Here is an 18,805-nt window from a genome sequence, read left to right on the forward strand (position 1 = left end):
TGTGACAAAAAAAATGAAATCTGCCACAGACTCACCATGCCCCTCTCTGAACACTTTGGGATGTCTACTTTCCAAAATGGGGTCATTTGTGGGGTGTGTTTACTGTCCTGGCATTTTGGGGGTGCTAAATTGTAAGCACCCCTGTAAAGCCTAAAGGTGCTCATAGGACTTTGGGCCCCTTAGCGCACCTAGGCTGCAAAAAAGTGTCACACATGTGGTATCGCCGTACTCAGGAGAAATAGTATAATGTGTTTTGGGGTGTAATTTTACACATACCCATGCTGGGTGGGAGAAATATCTCTGTAAATGAGATTTTTTAGATTTTTTTTACACACAACTGTCCATTTACAAAGATATTTCTCCCACCCAGAATAGGTATGTGTAAAAATACACCCCAAAACACATTATACTACTTCTCCCGAGTACAGCTATACCACATGTGTGGCACTTTTTTGCACCCTAACTGCGCTAAGGGGTCCAAAGTCCAATGAGTACCTTTAGGATTTCACAGGTCATTTTGAGACATTTGGTTTCAAGACTACTCCTCACGGTTTAGGACCCCTAAAATGCCAGGGCAGTATAGGAACACCACAAATGACCCCATTATAGAAAGAAGACACCCCAAGGTATTCCGTTAGGAGTATGGTGAGTTCATAGAAGATTTTACTTTTTGTCACAAGTTAGCGGAAAATGACACTTTGTGAAAAAAACAATAAAAATCAATTTCCGCTAACTTGTGACAAAAAAATAAAAGCTTCTATGAACTCACCATACTCCTAACGGAATACCTTGGGGTGTCTTCTTTCTACAATGGGGTAATTTGTGGTGTTCCTATACTTCCCTGGCATTTTAGGCGCCCTAAACCATGAGGAGTAGTCTTTAAACCTAATTTCTCAAAATGACCTGTGAAATCCTAAAGGTACTCATTGGAATTTGGGCCCCTTAGCGCAGTTAGGGTGCAAAAAAGTGCCACACATGTGGTATCGCTGTACTCGGGAGAAGTAGTATAATGTGTTTTGGGGTGTATTTTTACATATACCCATGCTGGGTGGGAGAAATATCTCTGTAAATGACAATATTTAGATTTTTTTACACACAATTGTCCATTTACAGAGATATTTCTCCCACCCAGCATGGGTATGTGTGAAAATACACCGCAAAACACATTATACTACTTCTCCTGAGTATGGCGATACCACATGTGTGGCACTTTTTTGCACCCTAACTGCGCTAAGGGGCCCAAAGTCCAATGAGTACCTTTATGATTTCACAGGTCATTTTGAGAAATTTCGTTTCATGACTACTCCTCACGGTTTAGGGCCCCTAAAATGCCAGGACAGTATAGGAACCCCACAAATGACCACATTTTAGAAAGAAGACACCCCAAGGTATTCAGTTAGGAGTATGGTGAGTTCATAGAAGATTTTATTTTTTGTCACTAGTTAGAGGAAAATGACACTTTGTGAAAAAAACAATAAAAATCAATTTCCGCTAACTTGTGACAAAAAAATAAATTCTTCTATGAACTCACCATACTCCTAACTGAATACCTTGGGGTGTCTTCTGCCTAAAATGGGGTAATTTGTGGGGTTCCTATACTGTCCTGGCATTTTAGGGGCCCTAAACCGTGAGGAGTAGTCTTGAAACCAAATTTCTCAAAATGACCTGTGAAATCCTAAAGGTACTCATTGGACTTTGGGCCCCTTAACGCAGTTAGGGTGCAAAAAAGTGCCACACATGTGGTATCCCCATACTCAGGAGAAGTAGTATAATGTGTTTTGTGGTGTATTTTTACACATACCCATGCTGGGTGGGAGAAATATCTCTGTAAATGGACAATTGTGTGTAAAAAAATGGAAAAAGTTGTCATTTACAGAGATATTTCTCCCACCCAGCATGGGTATGTGTGAAAAGACACCCCAAAACACATTATACTACTTCTCCTGAGTACGGGGATACCACATGTGTGACACCTTCTTGCAGCCTAGCTGTGCAAAGGGGCCCACAGTCTAATGAGTACCTTTAGGATTTCACAGGTCAATTTTATTCATTTGTTTTCCAGACTACACCTCACGGTTTTGGGCCCCTAAAATGCCAGGGAAGTATAGGAACCCGACAAGTGATCCCATTTTGGAAAGAAGACACCCCAAGGTATTCCATGAGGGGTATGATGAGTTCATAGAATATTTTATTTTTTGACACAAGTTAGTGGAAATGGATTTTTTAGGTTTTTTTCTCACAAAGGGTTATTTTCCACTAACTTGTGACAAAAAATAAAATCTTCTATGAACTCACCATACCCCTCATGGAATACCTTGGGGTGTCTTCTTTCCAAAATGGGGTCACTTGTGGGGTTCCTATACTGCCTTGGCATTTTAGGGGCCCTAAACTGTGAGGAGTAGTCTGGAAACCAAATAATTAAAATTGACCTGTGAAATTCTAAAGGTACTCATTGGACTTTGGGCCCCCTTGCACAGCTAGGCTGCAAAAAAGTGTCACACGTGTGGTATTGCTGTACTCAGGAATAGTAGTATAATGTGTTTTGGGGTGTATTTCACACATAACCAATCCTGTGTGTGAGAAATATCTCTGTAAATGACAATTTTTTCCATTTTTTTACACTAAATGGTCATTTACAGAGATATTTCTCCCACCCAGCATGGGTATGTGTGGAAAGACACCCCAAAACACATTATACTACTACTCATGAGAATGGCAATACCACATATGTGACACTTTTTTGCAGGCTAGCTGCACAAACTTGCCCAAAGTCCAATGAGCACCTTTAGGCTTTACAAGGGTGCTCACAATTTAGGCCCCCACCAAACAATTCCAGGACAGTAAAACACCCCAGAAATGACCCCATTTTGGAAAGAAGAGACCCCAAGGTATTCCACGAGGGGCATACTGAGTTCATATAAAATTGTATTTTTTGTCATAAGTTAGCGGAAAATGACACTTTGTGGGAAAACAAATAAAAAAATCAATTTCTGCTAACTTATGACAAAAAATAAAATCTTCTATGAACTCACCATGCCCCTCAGCGAATACCTTGGGGTGTCTTCTTTCTAAAATGGGGACACTTGTGGGGGTCTGTCCTGGCATTTTAGCGTCTCCACAATCATTACATGTATAGCCAGTATTAGGAGTTTCTGCTATACTCCTTATATTGGGCATACGGGTGATGCACTTTTTTCTCCATAAAAGGAAAAATGAACGGCAAAGATTCTCACATTCGCATTGATCAATGTGGATGAAAAAATATCTGCCGAAATATGTGAAAAAAGAGGGGGGCATGGCGTTTGCCAGGACATAGGAGCACCGCCCACAAAATTTTCCAAACCCACTTTGCTCCTATGCCCTGGCAAACCAGATTAATCCATTCACATCGATCGATGTGGATGAAAAAAACCTTTGCCAGTTTTGATACAAAGTGCTTGCCAAAGCATAGGAGCTCCAACACCACCCCTCAGCTCATATGCCTTGACAAACGTATCTTACTGCGGAGGAGAAATCTCGTCCTGCAGCGCTGCATGCACCGACTTGTGTGTAATCTGACAGATGCGCAATGCTTCTGTCAGGATGCACCATCAGTGTTGCAGCTGGTTGGTCGATCAGTCGTTCGCTCGGTCCACCTGGAAGGGTAAAGGATGGAAAAAGAGAGAGAAAAAAACATACAAAAAAAAACCAAGCAAGCAGCAATGCAAGAAATTCATTAACATTAACATTAACTTTTGTAAACTTTATTAAACCTTTTTAACCAAACAATAACATTTGGAACTTTTGCTTACCTGTTTTTTTTTTGTTTGTTTTTAACTTACCTTCCGAGGACAAACTTCTCCTTCCCCATGGGACAGTGTGCAAAGCGCAAATCGCACAGAGATGTAGCAAAGTACACTATGCACTTTGTCCCAAGTGAAAGGAGAGGTTTCTGGCAGCCCTGTGTATTCGGGTCTCTCAAAAGCAGATGTCTGGTTTCACACACAGGAGTCGCGCAGTAGCGTAGGTATGCAGTAGCTTTAAGTCGAACACTTCCGGCGTCAGGGGGGACCGCAAAGTGGGACTTTCGCTAGGCAATTTGCTGCAACCATCACTCCAGTGTATTTGGGTCTCTCAAAAGCAGATGTCTGGTTTCACACACAGGAGCCGCGCAGTAGCGTAGGTATGCACTAGCTTTAAGTCAACCACTTCCGGCGTAAGGGGGGACCGCAAAGTGGGACTTTCGCTAGGCAATATGCTGCAACACATCGCTCCAGTGTGAAAGAGCCTTGAGAGACTACTACTGTGTCTCACGTTCCCTACTCCAATAGCGAATGTGTTCATGGAACTTTTCAAAACACTCCCCTATGCATAGGGCAGGCTGGTCAGGACAGTAGGGACAATAAAAAGTGGTGTCACGCCTCATTCCATCCCTCTTACAGACACAACAATGTTTTCTTGGGGTGCGTTGACCTGGGGTACTCGGAAAGACATAAGCATAGTGTCTTTCATGTAGCCGGCTAACTACATTAGGGGGATTGGCCTTGGCCCCTCCTGGATACAGGAGTTCCGAAATGAAATTTAAGGAAGGATCCCGTTCTCCCAGCCTTACTGTAGAGAACAAAGCTGTTGTACATTGCCAATTGAATCAAGTAAATAGCCACTTTCTTATACCAGCGGCTGGTCCTTCGGGAAACTAAATAGGGAGCCAACATCTGGTCATTGAAGTCCACCCCTCCCATGTTTAAATTATAGTCGTGGACGGCGAGGGGTTTCTCAACAACCTCAGTTGCTCGCTGAATTTGGACTGTCGTGTCTCCGTGAATGGTCGACAGAAGGTAAACGTCCCTCTTGTCCTTCCATTTCACTCCAAGAAGGTCGTCATTACACAAGGCAGCCCTCTCCCCCCGTGCAAGTCGGGTAGCAGTGAGATATTGGGGGAAGCCCCGGCGACTAGGCCGCACGGTGCCACAGCAGGGAATTCCGAGTATCTTCAAATGCTGATAGAGGGCCACACTTGTGTAGTAGTTGTCCACATAGAGATGGTACCCCTTGTGGAATAAGGGTGACACCAAGTCCCACACAATCTTGCCACTGCACCCCAGGTAGTCAGGGCATCCGACCGGCTCCAATTTTGTGTCTTTTCCCTCATAGACCCTAAAGCGATATGTATAGCCTGTGGCCCTTTCACAGAGCTTATACAGCTTGACCCCATACCGGGCGCGCTTGGTTGGGATGTACTGCTTAATGCCAAGGCGCCCGGTAAAATGTACGAGGGACTCGTCTATACAGATGTTCTGTTCAGGGGTGTAAGCATCTGCAAATTTGGATGACAGGTGGTCTATGAGGGGCCGAAATTTGTGGAGCCGGTCATAGTCAGCGTGGCCTCTTTCATGACAGGTTGTATCATCATTAAAGTGCAGGAAGCGCAGGATGTCCTCAAAACGTGACCTGGACATGGCAGCAGAGTACATGGGCATGTGATGTATTGGGTGCGTAGACCAATAGGACCGCAATACATTTTTTTTAGTTAGACCCATGTTAAGGAGAAGGCCCAAAAAGATTTTAAATTCGAAAACTGTGACCTGTTTCCACCGAAAAGGCTGGGCATGGGAGCTGTTCGGATTGGCGGTGATAAATTGTGTGGCCTTACGGTTGGTCTCTGCCACGACTAAGTCGTAGAGATCCTCGGTGAAGATCAGATGAAAAGCGTCTAGGGCCGATCCTAGATGATCTGTCTCCACCTGGACTCCAGACTGGGCGGTGAAAGGGGGCACTACGGGTGCGTCGGAATTAGGGAACTTCCAATGAGGGTTTGCCAGCACCTCTGGGAGCCTAGGGGTACTACGGGCCCGTGTTTCTGGTGGCTGCGACTGGGGTCTTACTGCACGTACCACCGAACCAGTTTCAACTGCCATGCTGGTGCTCGCCACTTCACCAGGGACTACGGCAGTACTGGTTTCAAGTCCAGGATGTGCTGCGCCGTTGGTGCATGCCTCACCATCAAAATCTGGATCAGCGCTAGCACCACTCTGCTGGCCTTGAGGTTGATCCTGCGCAACCTGTGGTCCACTGACATGGGGTCGGGAACGCCTGGCACTAGCAGGGACCACAACCTCGTCATCAGAACTATCGGTCAGAGAGTCACTGTCCTCTACAGGTTCATATTCTGAGCCGGATGATTCGTCGGATGAGAAGTTCCAATCACTCTCACCCGACTCGGCCATAATACTGTAGGCCTCTTGCAGGGAATACATCTTTTTTGGCATTTTGGGCTGCTAAATTTAGGGGGTATTCCTCTGAGACCACCCAGGAAAAAATGCACCTGTCTAGCAAATGGGAGTATTTGTTAAGTAAAGAGCTGCGATCGCTCAGTTTTGATTTAAAAATAAAAATCAAAACTGATCTTTATAGCGTCGCAGCTATTGTGTTTTTTTGCAGTGATCAGAAAACAAACATTTCTTTCACTTGGTGGGGAGGGCTGAACGCAAGTGCGGCAGAACGATCAGGCCTGATCGGGCAAACACTGCGTTTTTAGTGGAGCCTACTCTAAGGTGACCCTAACGTACTTATATAGATATGACTGTGATCAGTACTGATCACTTACAGATACTATATAGTACCAATGCAGATTAGCGACAGTGATGACGCTAATCAGCGACTTATAGTGATTGCGGTGTAGTGGGCTGGGCGCTAACTACCTAACAAAAGGGGCCTAGCTAACTCACTGGCCAAAAATACAGTGCACAGGCAATAGATGTCACTCAGACCTCGATCAGAGCTGTGACAGGCGACCAGATATCAATCACAGTGCCGCTGTCAGATTCCAACAAATGTAAACAGCAATTGGAATCACAGGGAAATCACAGATGATCAAAAAACAATCACTAATCAATCAATCAGATGTCAAAAATCAGTACACAGACAATAGATGTCACTCAGATCTCACTCAGACCTCGATCAGAGCTGTGACAGGCGACCAGATATCAATCACAGTGCCACTGTCAGATGCCAACCAATGTAAACGGCAATTGAAATCTCAGGCAATCAGATGATCAAATACCAATCACTAATCAATCAATCAATCGTCAAAAATCAGTGCACAGACAATAGATGTCACTCAGACCTCGATCAGAGCTGTGACAGGCGACCAGATATCAATCACAGCACCGCTGTCAGATGCCAACCAATGTAAACAGCAATTGAAATCTTAGGCAATCACAGATGATCAAATACCAATCACTAATCAATCAATCAATCAGATGTCAAAAATCAGTGCACAGACAATAGATCTCACTCAGACCTCGATCAGAGCTGTGACAGGCGACCAGATATCAATCACAGTGCAGCTGTCAGATGCCAACCAATGTATACAGCAATTGAAAACACAGGGCAATCACAGATGATCAATAATCACAACGCAATCAATCAATCAATCAGAAGTCAAAAAACTGTGCACAGGCAATGATGTCACTCACATGTCACTCACATGTCACACAGACCTCGATCAGAGCTGTGACAGGCGACCAGATGACACTCAGACCTCAGTCAGACGCCTTGGCAGGGCCAGTGAGGGGGGTAGTGGGGGTGATCAGCGGCGATCGGGTGGGGGATCAAGCGGGGAAACGTGTGTGGCTTACTAAGCAGGGCTGCCGTCCTCTCTCCTGGTGGTCCGGGCGCGCTGTGACCAGGAGAGGAGGAGGCAGCCAGTATAATACACGTTGTTTACATAACAACGTGTATTATACACTTGGGATAGGGCTATTTGAAAGATCGCAGCCCGCCGGCGCTGCTAATTGGCCGGCGGGCTGATGACACAGGGGGGCCGCAAGTCATGCCAGGCGATGCACGCGCGATTGCCCGCATTTCTGTTTGATAGGACCTTCCGCCAATCGGCGTTAGGCGGTCCTGGGGCTGCCGCCGCGGCCACGCCTACTGGCGTGACGCGGGCGGCAGGTGGTTAATGGTCATAGTTGGCTATGTTTGCTGCTTTGGGGTTATGGTATACTATTAAATAGCATCACACAGTTCCTGCACACCCATGATGCGAAACCTTGTTTGACCACATCATGGCGTAAACACTGCTTTCTTATGCCTCGCTGTTGCATCAATATGTTAGCTCTGCCTATAAAATGTCATGGCAACTCCCATTTTTCGGCCCCCAGTTGTTCGGCGCGGCGAGCTGCGTGCACCGCATCCCCCCATTTTTCGGTGTGGTGACCCCCCGGCCCGCGCCCCCCCTGACCCCCCTTGTCCCAGGTTGAACCGACAAAAATCTGGTCACTCTACCATCCCGCATGGCCGTACTTCTGCACAGGGCACCTGTGAGTGGCAGGAGAGCTGAGGCAGCTGGGCAGGTGTCACACCCGCAGCAGATCAGCTGTCTGCTCTGGCTGCTGCTGTCCTCCTCAGTCTCTCCTGCATACACAGCTCTGCACGGAGAGGAGAGCGCCCCTCCCTTCCCCTCTGACACTGAGGGGCGTGGCTGAGCCGAGCCAGCAGCGAGGGAGATTCAAGCCTGGAGGAAGAAGATGGCTGATGGACAGGTAGCTTCAGTATGTGCAGGAGTCTCTGTGAGAAGGGGAGAGATGTGCACTGCAGACACTGACATTTGGCTCACTTGCAGCACGCTGCCTGATCCTGACCGTTCATGGAGTGAGTGACCAGCTGGCTGCTATCAGTCTCTGATCTCCAGGCATCCATGTCACTCCTTTCATCTTGTATCAGGGAGCTCAACCCCTTCTCCTGCATCATTTCCTTTCATTCCCTCAGACAGCTATTCACACCTTGGTTCATTTCTTGCAGGTTGCTATTATTTCAGGTTTGGTCTTCTGGGCACATTAGTTCACCGTATTGTTTACAGGACTGTTCCTATGCTGAGCACCAGCACTTCCTCTCACACCAGTTTTCATCTAGCTGATCCTACTTGATTGCTTTGCTCTGCACTAAGCACTTTATGGGTAACTAGTAGACCTAAGCCCGTTTAAAACAGGCTCTAGGTCTCTTGTGATGCCACCGCTGCATATTTGTGCGCATGCACCCGTCCGCCACGCATGCGTGCACACACACCAGTCCACCTGTGCCCATGCCCACAACTACTCCCTGGCCCCATCCTCCTGTCCTAATGGCTGTCCGTGCTGCACATGCGCAATAGCAAAAAAGCATGGACTCAGGGACAGGACGTCACAGGAACAGTTAGGTTTTACTGTATAGGTTATTCCATCTGCCTCAATACATTTAGGCTTGGACCCTCGGACGGTCTGCGACGGTAACCGACGGCTGCGTTGCTCATTGCTTAAACGCTGTCCATCCAGATGAATTGACAGCCATTGGCATAGTTCACAACAGTCCTGATTTGGGCGGGACTATCCTGGTTTATGCCCCTTCATCCCGCCTCCCGCCTGTCAAATCCCGGTTTCCTCCACCCTGCCCGACTGTCTTGCTCCCTCTCCACTAGAGATGGGCCGAACGTGTTCGCCGGCGAACGGTTCCAGGCGAACCCAGGGTGGTTCGCCTTCGCCGGCGAAGGCGAACTTACACGGAAGTTTGATTCGCCCCATAATGCTCTATGAGGGTCAACTTTGACCCTCTGCATCACAGTCAGCAGGCGCATTGTAGCCAATCCGGCTATACTAAGCCCTGGAGCCCCACCCCCCCTTATATAAGGCAGGCTCCGGCGGCCATTAGCCTCACTCGTGTGCCTGCTAGAGACAGACTAGGGACAGCTGCTGCAGACTTGTTCTCCTAGGGACAGATTAGTCAGGCTCTTGCCTTCTTAGCTTGCTCCTAGCTGAATCTTATTGCTATAATAGCGCCACAGAACAGCTCTTTTCAGAGCTCATCCTGCTCGTGTGATCAATTTTTTTTTTCTGTGTTTGAAACTGACACTTGTGTTGCAATGCTTAGACAGCATTGCTAATTCATACTGTGTGTCCCACTGCCAGCAGCAGCAGCAGCAGCACATTCAGTGACTACCTGTGTGTGTGAGACACTTGTGTTGCTTAGACAGCATTGCTAATTCATACTGTGTGTGTCCCACTGCCAGCAGCCCACCAGCATCAGCAGCACATTCAGTGACTGTCACCGACGGTTCCAATGAGTCAGCACCGTCTTCTGTAAAAGCTCTTTTATTTAAATCTCAATAAAATTCCATGGCATGTAAACAAGCAATCAGCGACAGCTCCGCTGTTTCGGGCTATCAGCCCTTTCTCAAGCTGTATAGCAAGTCATCCATGTTTAATCACAATAAAACCACTCCTTAAATACTGAGCAGAAAGAACCAGGTGACTCACGTGCAGCCAATCCGACGCATAGAGCCGCCGGCGGACCTGATAGAAAACTTCAGGTATAATATGCAAAACGTAGCTTACCTACATCCCCTTCTAACGTCATCAAAGAGTAGCAACCTCCCTCCCGCAGTCAAATTGCCGGCGTATCTATTTCCGCCGTCTGTGTCGTAGGAGCGTGGGCGCGGCTAGCCTCTCCATCCTCTCCATCCTCCCTCAAAGCACCGTCACATGATGCGTACAGGGCCGGCCCGCTCATGAGGCGGGGTGAAACTTTTGCCTCAGGCGGCAAATTTCTAGGGGCGGCATCCGCCCGTCGGTGGGTGCGGGGAGCCGGCCGCCCAGCTGGAGGGGTAGCGGGCAGGGCGGGGGTATTGGGCCTAGCGACGGGGAGGGGGGTCGGACCCCCCCCTCCCTCGCCTGGGTCCCCGTCCTCCGCTCCCCTCCAGCCTTAAATACATCAGAAGCGCAACTCGTAAGAGGCAGTGGGCGGGGAGGACTCACCTCTTCCTCGATCCAGCGTGCGCTCCACTGACGTCACTTCCTGCAACACCGTCCACTGTATTGTAAATGGACGGCGCTGCAGGAAGGGACGTCAGTGGAGCGCACGCTGGATCGAGCGAGGAAGAGGTGAGTCCTCCCCGCCCACTGCCTCTTACGAGTTGCGCTTCTGATGTATTTATGGCTGGAGGGGAGCGGAGGACGGGGACCCAGGCGAGGGAGGGGGGGTCCGAACCCCCTCCCCGCTGCTAGGCCCAATACCCCCGCCCTGCCCGCTACACCTCCAGCTCGGCGGCGGCAGCAATAATTTTTTCAAAATATGCCTCAGGCGGTAAAAAGTCTAGGGCCGGCCCTGGATGCGTAACATGTGAGGTAATATGACGCTCCAACGCGTCAAACCAATCACTATCGCGCCTCCTCGTAGCATAGCAACCAAAACGCTATGCACACGAGAGGGGATTATAACCCCATTATGACAGCACAAAACACAAATACCTCAAAACATTTTAGTACAGAATTGGGGTATTTAGCCCCTCCCGGGAATTTTTGGTCAAGGGATTGTATATGTGGAGTCAGGGTGAGTATTTGAGAGACAATCTATAACTTTTGGTCATGTTACAGTGGGAGGAGATTGTACAGCAGGTGGGGGATGAGTGTGCCCGAGACAGGGGTGCGAGGAACGCTGAGCAGCTGATTAATTCTAGTTTCAGAAAGTTAGAGAAGTTATATGAACAAAAAAGTAGAATTTGGTGGAATATAAAATGTAATGAAAACTATTTACTGGAAGGAAAAGCACCCTTGTGGTTGCGGGTGCAAATTTTTCCCTTTAAGAAAACCTTGTCTGATAACTTTAACCACTTGAGGACTGCAGGGCTAAACCCCCCTAGTGACCAGGCCATTTTTAGCAAAACTGGCCACTGCAGCTTTAAGGCCAAGCTGCAGGGCCGCACAACTCAGCACAGAAGTGATTCCCCCCCCCCCCTTTTCTCCCCACCAACAGAGTTCTCTGTTGGTGGGGTCTGATCGCTCCCCCCATGTTTATTTTTTTTTTAAATAAATATTATTGTTTGTGGGTTTTGTTTAAAAACCCCTGTTTCTTTAAGACCCTTCCCTCCCTCCCTCCCTCCCTCCCTCCCTCCCCACAGCCAGCCAATTATGGCGGTCGGCTGTCATAGGCTTCTGCCTATGAGAGCCGATCGCTCTCTTGTCCCCCATGGGGACAGCCGTGTCACACGGCTGTCCTCAGTGCAGCGCTGCTGCTCATCGCAGCGCTGCACGTAGTAAATAGACGGCATAATCGCCGTCTAACAGTCTCCCGAGCGGCAACAGCCGCTCGGAGACTGAAGGCGGGGCGGAGCTCCGCCCTCCGAGCATGAGATGCGCGCGCACCATGCGCGCGATCTCATGCAAAACAGAGCCCCAGGACTTTACGCCAATTGGCGTTAGGCGGTCCTGGGGCTGCCGCCGCGGCCACGCCTACTGGCGTGACGCGGGCGGCAGAAGGTTAAACAAAGATGGGAGGAGAACTTTGAAAACTCTTCCAGGGTTATGCTGGAGCTGATGCAGGATTTGGAAAAGGCGGACTTATCCGAGACTGATCAAAAGATTGTAGACATATTAGATTCCTTGAGCAGTATTCAGGAACATCCTTTGTTTTTAACAAGGAATAGCAAACTGAAATCTCATATTGAGAAATACAATAAGGAACTTGTCACTAGAAAGGATAATAAATTTGAACGTGACAAAACGGCTTATAAGCTTGGATACGCTTATAGGTGGGGCAAATTACCCCCGAAGGGCAAAAGACCGATTATCCCCAAACCTAAGAACCCGCCACAAAATCCACCTGCTGAGGCCCCAAGTGATCCTGGAATGAGGGAGGACTCTGACTCATCTGTGGGTGGTGGGAGCGAGGCCTCGGTGTCCTCCAGTGGACAAGGTTCACAAGTTCCAAGCCGACCTTTGACCAGATCTATCACGGGTGGAAATATTCCCAAATCAAGTAAGAACAGGGATAGTAAGATTAAGAAAAAGAAAGAGAAGGATAAAACTGAATGAAAAAACAAACCTAAAACCGGTCCTATCAATAAATATCTTACAACCAGTGCTAGTGATTCACAGGAAGAAGAAAGTGAGTCCAATTTGGGAGCATGTGGAGGTTCGGACTCTCAATCCTCCTCTGCTTTTTTAGGGGAGGACAGAGAGCCGACCATTTAGAATTAATGGGTCCTTTGCAGGCGAATCAATCCGGGAATCATGTAAATTTACAAGTTGTGAACATATCAGGTCATGATTTATCCCAGGGGGTCAATGACCTTCTGGCTTAGGTGCCTTGGTTTTTGCCCTACCAGCAATCTGGATCGTTTTGAATTTGTTAAGGACCTACATCTATTTGGACGTAACCTCACTTTGAAAACCTTATGTAAAAAGAAAAGCGAGTCCCCTTTAGAGGGAGCAATTGCTGATTGGAAAGATTGGTCCAACCGTGATTATCGGGCCCTGATGGATCTGGTCAAACTAAGAGAGGAAAAGGATCAGGTGGAAGACAAGGACCTTTTTGGTTTCAGTATATCCAGTGACATGGTGAGTGAACAGATCAACAAACAATTCCGTCCCAGGTCCGCCGCGTTCCCTCCCTCTACTCTGTGCCCTAGTGTACACACATTCATTTCTCTGGTGGAAAAAGACATCCAGAGGTTATGGATTGAAAAAAAAAAATCTCTCTGAAAGCGAGATCTCGGCACTTACCGAGCTGCGTGAAAAGAGGGATCTTGTCATTAAACCATCAGATAAGGGAGGGAACGTGGTGGTCATGAACACGGAACAATACATTTACATGTGCCAGAGAATTTTAGGCAATAGGGAATGGTACCGGAGGGTCTCCGCATCCAGGGTCATTAGTAACCAACAGGCACTCTTTGACATCATTGATGATGCCATAGGGAAAGGAATTATTACAGCCGAGGTGGGCTCAAGGTCGAGCACCCGGTGGTGCCAACTTTCTACGCTCTGCCAAAAATACATAAGAACTCATCCAGACCTCCTGGCCGACCCATCGTGTCTGGCAATGGATCGCTAACCGAAAAGGTTAGCATATATGTAGGCAAACATCTACAACCACATGTCCATCATCTGCCATCCTTTGTGCGTGATACACTGCACCTTTTGGGAATCCTGGAAGGTCTGCAGTTACCGATGAATACACTTTTGGTGACCCTGGATGTTGAGGCCCTCTATTCCAGCATCCCACAGGAAAGAGGAGTCAGATCGGTAGGCAAATTTTTGTCTGAAATGGAGATTAATGAGTCCCCACATAATCAGTTTCTTTTGGACCTGTTGTCCTTTATCTTGCAAAATAATTTCTTTGTCTTCGATGGAGTTCACTACCTCCAGGTGCAGGGGGCGGCGATGGGGACCACGTGTGCCCCGTCGCTTGCCAACCTATACCTGGGGGACTGGGAACGACACCTGTTCGGGGATGACTCCCTCGTCGAGTACCTGTGCCACATTGTTTCGTGGCATAGGTACATCGACGATGTGGTCATGTTCTGGACGGGCGATAGGATTTTACTGGACGAGTTTATTTTGATTCTCAATCAGAATGACTGGAATCTTAAATTCACCATGGAGTGCAATTCGCACTCCATCCCCTTTTTGGATGTGAGAATTGATGTCAATGCCGAGGGATTCTTATCCACCCAGCTATTTCGTAAACCTACGGCGTCTAATGCATATCTACACGCCAATAGTGCCCACCCAGAACACACGATACGAGGAATACCTACAGGTCAATACCTGAGATTACGACGGAATTGTACGGATGACTTGATTTTTGAGAAGGAAGCCAAATTATTACGCTCCCGTTTTAGGGAGCGAGGATATAAGGATAGATGGCTTAAAAAGGCATATAAACGAGCTAAGGCAGCTAATCGTACAGATTTGCTTGTCAAAAAGACCAAGGAAATTGATACCAATAGTACAACACACTTGATCACACGTTTTAATGATCAGAGAAATGAGGTGGAGGATGTTCTCCGTCGGCATTGGCACGTCTTGACATCTGATAGAAATCTTAGAGAGTTTGTGTCACCATTCCGCAAATTACTTATAGACGAAGTCCAACATTGAGGAATATGCTCACCTCTAGCCATTTTTGGGGCAGGGAGGGACCCAATAGACACTGTACAGTGACCGGGACATATACATGTGGGGGTTGCCTTTATTGTCGCTATTTGTCAACTGGCAGGTCAGTGATGTTACCAAACGGCCGTAAATGGTGGTTGCAACATTTTGTAAATTGCAACACGGTAGGTGTTATCTATCTCCTATATTGCAAGTGCGGATGCTTTTACATTGGCAAGACTGCAAGGGCTTTTAAGGAGAGAATTAAGGACCATGTTGGTGACATCACGACGTGCAATTTTAAATCTCCCATCTCCAGACATGTGCATCTTGAGCACAGGGGCAATTCCAGCTTCATTAAATTTGTGGGTCTAGACAGAAAACATATACATCCTAGAGGTGGTGACATTGACAGAAAATTGTTACAACTTGAATCCAGATGGATTTTTAATTTAAAGGCAACGGAACCCAAGGGCTTAAATGACAGCATTAACTACCGGGTTTTTTTGCCCGATTAGGCTGGATATGCTTGGCTGCTTTGGGTTGTTCCCCCTTGTCATCAAAAAATCTTTTTGCGGGTGCTGCTTGCTCCCACTCTGCTTGTACTTTTCCCCTTCCCCTGCGGCTAATGTTTGACCATTAATCTACTGGGTGCACTTATGTTTGGACCCAGTGTTTTGTGCTATTATTTTGATTGCTCTCCTCGCCCTGACTTCATATAGTTTTTGATCTAGTATTGGTTTGAGACATGGGTATCACGTGCGACCTTGGTCCTGTGATTATGATCGTTTGTTCGATTTCAGGCCATGGTCGCCGTGCTCCCATGCCTCTGCTTTTTTATACATATTCATATATGTAATGATATGTTTGGTCTTGTGGCTGCGCAAGTTACAGGGCTGTGATGTTTATTGGATTTATGTCAGATGTGCCTGGGTTTGCTTCCCTGTCCCGCCCGTCCCCGCCCTGGTTCTGCCTTTGGGCGTCGCCCCACTGTACGCCATCCTGTGTTGCGCTATGCGCTTCCTGGCTGGCGTGGTGGAGTGCTTTTGCGTTCCAGTGGGCCGCCGCCCATGCGTCCGCGCTGTGCGTCGGGGGGCGTATCCTGTGGCGTTTGGCCGCTCTGGTGCGTCCCTGTCGCGCATTGGTGGACGTGGGCGGTGACGCGGGCGGGGGCGGGCGTGCCTGGGACTCATGTAATGGTGTTTAAATACGTCATGGCGTGCACACGGTATACTCTGCTGTCTGCCTTTGAAAAAGTCGCGAGAGGCGGCGAAACATGTCAGGCCATCAGACAGCTCTCAGCTCTCCCCGGCATCACCTCTGGAATCATTGAACTTTTGCAGGATCCACTGAACTCTTTGCAGGCTCCATGGACCTCAGCATCAGGATGGTAACTATGGACTGCCATATTGCACATGTTTAGCTGTCTGGCACAGTGGCCCACATTGACGCACCTGACTCCTTTGCCACGCTCTGCATCAAGCATCTCTATGCATTGCTTTGCTTTTCATCAAGTGTTCACTACTTCAACTTTCCCTGCGATTGGGTGATATCCTAAGACTTCAGGTCGTGATTTCACCTACTGCTGTCTGTCACTATACATGATGCTATTGCCTACTAACATCTGCGCTTGACAAGCTTACAGCTTTACACCGGTGTGGCCCATCCCACCTTTTACAATATACAAGGAATCTGCATGCCTGTTCCATGTTTGGGAATTGATGCCGCCCTACGCCTATCATTTGCTGTTTGAGATTATATGTGACGCTACTGCTTACCAACTTTTCTGCTTGACAAGATTATAGCTGTGCATTTGTGTGGCTTACTTCATCCTACATACAAGGAATCTATTTATCTGTTCCACGTTTGGGAGTTGGTGTTGTCATATGCTTTTGATTACTTCAAGATATATCTTCTTCAAGTGCCATTCCGCATATTGATGTGCTTTCTAGCTTGATCTTGGAGTCCATTTGAGCTATAATACTGTCCTGTATGCTTCATTGGTTGGACATCTGGTTTACTAGCCTGCAAAAGTGGGACCCAGCTACAGGGTTTTTTTTGAGGTCTGCAGCCTCATTTTTTTCTCTAGGTGGGGGTCCGGGGGGATTGAGCTATTTATTTTAATAGATATTCTATAACATTTGTGGGTATGGTTGGTTTTTAGTGATACTTTGATATGAAATAAAGTTGTTTGTAATTTCTCATGCACCCAATAGCCATTTCTCATTTTTTTTCGTTTATACATTCTTATCATTGGCAGGTTGCATGGGATTTGATATTATAAATTTATTATTTGAAATTTGTGGATAATATGATATCCTATTTGACCATTTTTTCCCAATTTTTGAGCTATTTGACATAATATTTTAGTACAGAAGAGGATCAAGAGACCCATCCACACTCACCCACCACGAGACAAACGAGCGGCCACATTAGGGATGGAAAATTAAAACACCAGAAGCCACATTAGCCGGATGTATGCACGCCAATCACCTGAAAAACAATGAGATACATATCAATACACAGAACTAAGCAATGACAAATCTAAATGCACGGCAACAGGTCATACTCCTTATTAAGACCTCCCCTCCCCAGAGTACCCAATTTTTTGATCCACATTGCTTCTTTCTTCAACAGCAATTTATGGCGATCCCCCCTGCGCAGGCACAATGGTGCATGGTCGATGACCTGCACCCTCAGCTGAGAGACACTGTGTCTGCATTCTTTAAAGTGACATGCTACAGACTGTTCTCTACTTTCCCCTCTGATAGTGGATTTATGGGATGAAATTCTGTCCCTTAATGGTTGAGTGGTTTTTCCCACATATCCTAAGCCACAAGGGCATTTAATCAGATAAACTACAAAATTTGAGTCGCAAGAGAAATGGCCCTTTATCTTAAATTTCCGTCCACTCAAGGGGTGAACGAATATATCTCCCTTTGTAACATTATTACACATATGACAGTGCAGGCAGGGATAAGTACCATCCCTGCCCGTCACCATCTTCTCTTTATAATTGTGCACAACCTTATCCCTAAGGGTAGGTGGTCTCCGAAAGGACATAAGGGGTGGGTACCTAAACTCTTGTACCTGTGGGAAATAATCAGACAAAATCCTCCAATGTTTACGCACAATCTGTCCAATTTGTTGGCTCTGATTATTATAGGAGCTGACAAAGGGAACCCTAAGTCCACCAGTTTTTCTCGATCTTTTAGTTTTTTCTTTATAAAGGAGTCTATAAGGGTACCCCCTTGTTTTGAACCTCTCCCTCATCTGTTCTACTCTCTGGTTACAAACAGTAGGATCTGCTACAATTTTCTTAACCCTCTCCATTTGACCCAGGGGGATATTATCTTTTACATGTTGTGGGTGAAAACTCCCAAACTCCAAAATTGAATTACGATCAGTGGATTTGGTGTACAGGTCAGTGAGCAGCTGCTCCCCTGACCTGTACACCATTGTATCCAAAAAAGGAACCCTATCCATATCAGTATGAGCTGTAAGCACAATAGCAGGACACTGATCCCTCAACTCACAAATAAAGTTGTCTAATGACGAACGTGGCCCCGCCCATATGCAAAATATATCATCTATATAACGAAACCAGCATTTAGCGTGCTGGTGAAATAGGGCATTAGTATAGATAAAACTCTCCTCATACTGCCCCATAAATAAATTTGCATAGGACGGGGCCACGTTCGATCCCATAGCTGTTCCCCTGCGCTGCGCATAGAACTGCCCTTCAAAAAGAAAATAAATTCTGTTGCAATACAATTTGTAAAAGAGAAATCACAAATCTCCTCTGTGAGGAAGTCAAATCCGAATATACCATCAAAAACCAATCCACCGCCTCTACACCCCCATCATGTGGGATGGAGGTGTAGAGGCTCTCCACATCTAAAGTAACCAAGAGACAA

The sequence above is a fragment of the Hyperolius riggenbachi genome, chromosome 1 (genome assembly GCF_040937935.1).
Source record: "Hyperolius riggenbachi isolate aHypRig1 chromosome 1, aHypRig1.pri, whole genome shotgun sequence".
Taxonomy (NCBI): Eukaryota; Metazoa; Chordata; class Amphibia; order Anura; family Hyperoliidae; genus Hyperolius; species Hyperolius riggenbachi.